Source organism: Lolium rigidum, unplaced genomic scaffold, assembly GCF_022539505.1.
Source record: "Lolium rigidum isolate FL_2022 unplaced genomic scaffold, APGP_CSIRO_Lrig_0.1 contig_23745_1, whole genome shotgun sequence".
In the NCBI taxonomy this organism is placed as follows: Eukaryota; Viridiplantae; Streptophyta; class Magnoliopsida; order Poales; family Poaceae; genus Lolium; species Lolium rigidum.
This window is the reverse complement of record NW_025900012.1, coordinates 1-7,500: the sequence shown is the minus strand read 5'-3', so window position 1 is coordinate 7,500 and position 7,500 is coordinate 1.

Here is a 7,500-nt window from a genome sequence, read left to right as displayed (position 1 = left end):
GGCCGACGTCGGAAAACGTCTAACGACACGGTGGAGTATAGTCGGGTGGGCGCGCGGCGGTCGAAATACGGTGAAAAACCATGGCGCGGCAGCCAAAACGACGGTACGGGCTAAAAACGGCTAAGTCGGGCCGACGTCGGAAATCGTCTAACGACACGGTGGAGTATAGTCGGGTGGGCGCGCGGCGGTCGAAATACGGTGAAAAACCATGGCGCGGCAGCCAAAACGACGGTACGGGCTAAAAACGGCTAAGTCGGGCCGGCGTCGGAAATCGTCTAGCGACACGGTGGAGTATAGTCGGGTGGGCGCGCGGCGGTCGGATACGGTGAAAAACCATGGCGCGGCAGCCAAAACGACGGTACGGGCAAAAAACGGCTAAGTCGGGCCGACGTCGGAAAACGTCTAACGATAGTCGGGTGGGCGCGCGGCGGTCGAGATACGGTGAAAAACCATGGCGCGGCAGCCAAAACCACGGTACCGGCTAAAAGCGGCTAAGCCTGGCAGAAAATCGCTGCCGCGGCAGAGAAATGGCCATTTTCTCTGCCGCGACAACAGTGTAGGGCTCCTTCACAAGCTGACGGGCAGGGGTCCCAGGGGGGGCTAAGTTCCCCAGGTATATTGGGGGGGGTGGCATCCCTCCCTGTTGGCGCCGGGGTTATTCCCACAGCCGACTACGCCCGCTCCAAGGCAACGTTTATCGTTGCCGCGGGGCGTGACCGCGAACAGAGAAAGCGCACGTTCCCCGCCTATTGGCGGGGAACAAGCGCCGTTGCCTTCCGAGAACGTCCCGTTTAACGTTACGTTGCCGCGGGCGTGACCCGAACAGAGAAGCGCACGTTCCCCGTCTATTGGCGGGGAACAAGCGCCGTTGCCTTCCGAGAACGTCCCGTTTAACGTTACGTTGCTGCGGGCGTGACCCGAACAGAGAAAGCGCACGTTCCCCGTCTATTGGCGGGGAACAAGCGCCGTTGCCTTCGGAGAACGTCCCGTTTAACGTTACGTTGCCGCGGGGCGTGACCCGAACAGAGAAAGCGCACGTTCCCCGTCTATTGGCGGGGAACAAGCGCCGTTGCCTTCCAAGAACGTCCCGTTTAACGTTACCGCGGCAACGCGGTGACATGAGTGCGCTCCGAATTTGAGAACAACCGTGAACAGGTGTTGCCTCTACCTCTCCACAGTTAGTGGTAGGATACGTAACATTCTGCGCCGATCCTCAAACAACAAGCGCCGTTGCCTTCCAAGAACGTCCCGTTTAACGTTACCGCGGCAACGCGGTGACATGAGTGCGCTCCGAATTTGAGAACAACCGTGAACAGGTGTTGCCTCTACCTCTCCACAGTTAGTGGTAGGATACGTAACATTCTGCGCCGATCCTCAAACAACAAGCGCCGTTGCCTTCCAAGAACGTCCCGTTTAACGTTACCGCGGCAACGCGGTGACATGAGTGCGCTCCGAATTTGAGAACAACCGTGAACAGGTGTTGCCTCTACCTCTCCACAGTTAGTGGTAGGATACGTAACATTCTGCGCCGATCCTCAAACAAGAGATGCCGTTGCCTTAAGAGAACGTCGCCGTGCAACGTTACCGTTGCTGCGGTGACACCCGCGCGCTGTGGACACTCGGGACGCCTACACAGAGCAATCCCACCGTGCTTACGCGTGGTGGGAGGCTCGGGAGGCTTGACCGATGTTGGCTACGCGAGCGCATGAAGAGCTTTGGACCCGTGTCTGCCGGTAGATCCCCCGTCTTCGTGCGGCCGACTACGGGCGCCGTGTCCCGTCATTCGTTTGGCTTATATGCTGATGTCGCCTTTCAAGTGCTTGCGTGTTGGTACCCGACCTACGGGAAGTGGTGCTTCTAACACGTTCGCCTCGCGGTGGACACCTTCGGGTGTGCCGCTGCGGCCTGACGGCGCTTGCGGCGTTTCCTCGTGGTTCCGGCACTCCTAGTGCCCGGTGCTACCAAGGCAACCTCGCTCCCGCTGTTGGTCTCGGATGTTGCTCACGATAAAGTGTCTTGGCCCTTTTGGTTGCCAGGACCTGACCCTTAAGCTGCTCTCCGAAATTGAGAACAACCGTGAACAGGTGTTGCCTCTACCTCTCCACAGTTAGTGGTAGGATACGTAACATTCTGCGCCGATCCTCAATCAAGTAGGATGAGCTTGGCCCGCTCAATCGCGACAACCGGCTCGGCTGTTGCCTCGGCCTTGACACGCAAGTGGAAAGGCGGACAATGACCGCCGCTGGACGTCAACGAGGACGTGCTACCTGGTTGATCCTGCCAGTAGTCATATGCTTGTCTCAAAGATTAAGCCATGCATGTGCAAGTATGAACCAATTTGAGCTGTGAAACTGCGAATGGCTCATTAAATCAGTTATAGTTTGTTTGATGGTACGTGCTACTCGGATAACCGTAGTAATTCTAGAGCTAATACGTGCAACAAACCCCGACTTCTGGGAGGGCGCATTTATTAGATAAAAGGCTGACGCGGGCTCTGCCCGCTGATCCGATGATTCATGATAACTCGACGGATCGCAAGGCCCTCGTGGCGGCGACGCATCATTCAAATTTCTGCCCTATCAACTTTCGATGGTAGGATAGGGGCCTACCATGGTGGTGACGGGTGACGGAGAATTAGGGTTCGATTCCGGAGAGGGAGCACGAGAAACGGCTACCACATCCAAGGAAGGCAGCGGGCGCGCAAATTACTGATACGACACGGGGAGGTAGTGACAATAAATAACAATGGCAGGCATTGGTGTACGTAATTGGAATGTATTCTTTGTCTCCCCTTGTGTCGAATCAATAAATTGGGTAATACTTCCCTCGAAGACCGTTGCGATCCCCTATACTTGTGGGTCATCACCCCGGGCGGTGCGGATTTGCGTTGACTCGGCCGGCGAACCCGAGAATTCGCGATGCACCACGTCCCGGGCCACCATACGCGACGTTTTGGCCGCTTTCGTCGGGCTAGGTGGCCTCAAAAACGAGAAAAAAAAAGTTTTGACATGAACCACGGAGGGACCAAAAATCGTCGGCCATGGTGCACCAGCAACCACGGCGCGACTTCAACTTCGTCGGCCATGGCAACTTTTCTTGTAGTGAATTCTGAAAAGGTTGGAGGCAAAACACACACACACATTATACTTGAAATAGAAAATGCTATATAGGTAGGTATGATGGAAATTGGATTTGAGTTGATCCTGGAAACAAGTCTATGCTTGTGTAAGAATTCAATTCTTTCGGCTAGCAAGAGATCTAAAAGCATGCAATAGTATCTATAGACGATTCATTCATCATCAAACAATGATACTTAAAATTAAATATCTATGTATACTAGCAAGAAGTAGCACTGAATAAGGCACATAAATAATTATCACTCAATAGAGCATGTGAAACTAATAGTACTTTGCACAATATAAATTTTAGCTTTTTAATGCATCCCTCTTCATATTTTTATAATATGCAACTCACTTTCATGGATCCTTTCAAGAATATGACAATTTATTTCAGTAGCTCTTTAATAAGAATTCTACGCATTTGTCATGATGGAAATATTTATTTCAAAGCAAAACTAGACACAAAACTAATAAAGGACGCTCCAAGTTTTTGCGAAAATTCTATGTTGCTCAAAAAACAAAGTTTAGAAGCGTTCAAACCGAAAGTTTTAATATGAGTCCAGTGGGGCATCCCAAGCTTATGGTCTTCACCATTCTTGGATTTCTCTTGGTGTGGTGTTCTTCCAGTCCTTGTGAAAAACTTCAACACAAAACTTTCTTCCCATTCTTTTCTATAGGGTGACATTAGAGGTACAAACAAAGCATGCTTGCTGCTATTTTCTTCATAAATAAAATTATGTATTTATGAACCAGAGAGAACATAATGTTCTACTCATTCTAATATCTCAAAAATTCCAAGTACAAATAATTTTGATACTCAAAAGAATGAATCAAACATAGTAAGGCAGAATCTGTCCAGAATTTTTGATGCAGCAAAACTAAATTTTTGGCACGACTTAGACACCTCCAAAAATTAAGACAATTTACTTGAATATAGAGGATAAAAATTTGCAGATACTGAATTATCATCAAGATTTTAGGAGCTACCAGTAAGGAGACAAAATCATGCACTATAAAGTGCAGCGCAGAAATCAGCAACTCTATATTATGTTTGCAACTTTAAACATCCAAATGGGTAAAACCTTGGTATGTTATTTAGAAACCAGAGAGTAACCAAAAAGAAAAATAACATGATACAGCAAGAATTCATAGGAAAAACCAAAAACAAACAAAGGTAAATAAAAACATGGTCCCCGCAAATATTCAAAGGGATCATGAAGATAAAACTAGAACATGAGTTTGAAATGATTTACTTGAGATAGTTGAAAGAAGAGCGAAATGCGTGGGCATCTCCAAGCTTATGATCTCGCTACCTGTAGTCCTCTACTTCTTCCTCATCATATATATCATGTTACTCATCTCAATCAAAGAAATATTTTCATCTCCATGATAGTCCAATGCCTACAAAATTGTTAGTTATCCAAACAAATGATATGCAAATTTTTACTAAGATGGGAACTATAGGAATCATTGGGAATTTTTTTATTCAAAAAGCTAACATATATAGAGAAATGGAAACACTCTTTTTATTTTGTTTTACTGTAGGAATATTTTTAATGATATAGACTTTTCAATGGTTCCATTGGCATGAACAACACATGCTCAAGGTCGACCCCAATTTCTTCATTGCTCATCCTTCTCATCTACTCTTCCATACTTTATTTTGTTCTTTTATTAAAAATTAAAAACTCATTGCTATGTAATAATAAGTAAAGCTATTTAACAAGGATAGAAAGGTGCGCTCAAATTAAAAGTTACTTGATAGCATATGGAGCACACCACAAGATTTGAAACCATTAACTTTTAAGTCTCACTCTCTTCCTATGCATTTGCATTTTATATATGAATAAATAACAACAACTAAATGGTAGCCAATGCATATAATGACCAGTAGCTTGCATTTTAAATAACATGAGTATATAAATAGGGATCTTATCTCTTCCTCTTTCATAATAATTGCAAGCATCAATATTAAACTTGATAACATAGTTGTGAATAGAATCACCACATAAAGACAAATCATCTAATGAGCATATGGTATCATCTATTTCTTCTAAATCATCCTGATCCTCCAATAAATTAGAAAAGCTTAAATCACATAGAGGATCATCATCAATATTATAAGAAGGGGTGCTCATAGGAGTACCATTGTTGGGAGTTAGAGATGGGTAGCTACTCCATTCTTCCTCCTCTCGTTCTTATTCATGCTCTTCTTGGGGTTGCATGGGCATCCCCAAGCTTTTATGCTTTTATCATCCTCCTCCATTTGTTCCTCTTTGTCTTCCTCTTGGGGCTGCATGGACATCCCCAAGATTATGCTTTCATCATCTTTTTTCCTGCAAAATATTAGTGCTCTCTCGGGCAGCATTGACCCTCTTATTACAGTCAACAACATAGATTTTATCAGAAAAATCTTCTATGCAATGATTTAGGATAGTAGAGACATTAAAATCACAATCATGACTCTCACCACTAATTTAATATACCTCATCAAGGACAGTTTTTAATTCATAGGCTGCCATAAAGCTGACAAATTGTTATACTTCCTCCATCTTTTGAACATAACTATAAGTATTATATGAGGCAATTGTATGTTGTTCACGGGATTTACATTGGTAACCAAAGTGTTCACCACAACAAAAGTTACAATACCTTTCATAATGTGAAAGCAACTCAGTAGCGGCTTTATTTAGCAGTCTTAAGAAACTTTTTAATCGTTTCCCTTTATATGATTGTCTATATTTCTTAGCAATCTCAGCAGCATTCAAGTTCATAAACAAGGTGTCATTGATATTCATACTTGTGCTCATAACATGAGTATTTTTGGTATTTTCCATTTTATAAAACAAAGTTACTTAAAGTAAAACTAGCAATGCAAACAAGAATAGAAGCTTAGCACTACGCTCCCCGGAAACGGCGCCAGAAAAGTATCTTGATAACCCCCAAGTGCAGGGGATCACCACGGTATAATTTAATAAGTATTTTCAGTGTCGAACCCACGAGGATCTGAAAGTAAACTATCTATTCTCTAAAGCCTTGTAACCCACTTATATGGCCCTCTATGTAAAGCTAGGAGATATGGTGTGTGTGTGTGTAGAGGTTTTACTAGAAACTATAAGTGCTGAAAATAAAATGCAAGTGAAACAAATGCAAGGAAAGTAAAGTGCAATAAAGTAAAATGCAATGAAGTTAAGTGAAGTAACTCAAGAGAGCAAGTGTTCATGCAAATTTCTATTTCATTTGTGTGGTTGTCTCAATTAGTGAAGATCATTATAGTATTTTCTGTGCTTCTTCTAGAGAGGAGCCATAGATAGGTGTAGCCATATACATGTGCAAGTACACTCCTAGAGATTGATCCTAAGGCCATTTTCGTGAGCAAACAATGGAATTATTAAGACATGCATATAAAAATGTCCAACCACTACTGTAAGTTTAAAGGTTCCCATAATTGGTCCCCCGTTAACATGCGTCTAAGAATCGAGACAAGGCTTCTGTCACTTCTACTATCCCTCATCCTATCAACATGCAACGGTGATAACCTTATGCACCACCTTGACATATGTGTGCACTCGTATATCAATACATAAGACCATCATAGAAGATAACAAATACTTGTATGCAACGATCAACAAAGTATATAACAATTTCCATGAACAATTCACTACTCAAACATCAACATAGAGATACAATAGATCATGGTGAAACAATATATTGCATCATACATCATGTTTGCCAAGTGATTACAGAGGGGGATGATGAAGATTTGGTGTATATGTTGATGAATATGATGAAGATGGTGCTGATTCCTTCACCGAAGGGGTGTGGAGTCCACCAGAGGCGATTCCGGCAGCGTTTCCCCCCTCCGATCTCCGCCGACGGCCTACTGTCTATCTGTTTATGTGTTTTTGATCTCCGCCTATGTAGCCTCGACGAAACCCCCTTTAGGTTGTATATATAGTAGTTTTTAGGGCAAAATAAGTCGGTTCGTGAAAAGATGAGGCAAAACAGACGCTCAAGGGCCGAAAGAGCCCGGCCTGGTGGCGTGGCCAGAGGGGGAGGTCGCACCACCCTCTCTCTTTGTCAGCCTATTGACCTCCTGGTGACCAACTTTAGCTCATTTTTTTCGTCTCAAAAATTTCGAAGCGTGGCCCCTAACCTTGCCATTTTTGGAGTCCCGTAGCTCCTGGAAAGTCGAAAACACTAAAAGGTGGCATTTCCTGCCAAACAGAATTAGAATTGGAGTATTGGGGATTGTTTAGAAAATCTCCTAAAACATCATAGAACATGAGAGAATAACATTATATAAGATGCAAACATATGGTAATATGTTTCAATAAAGTGCAAAGTTTTATGTATGCATTTTACATGCATCAGACGACAA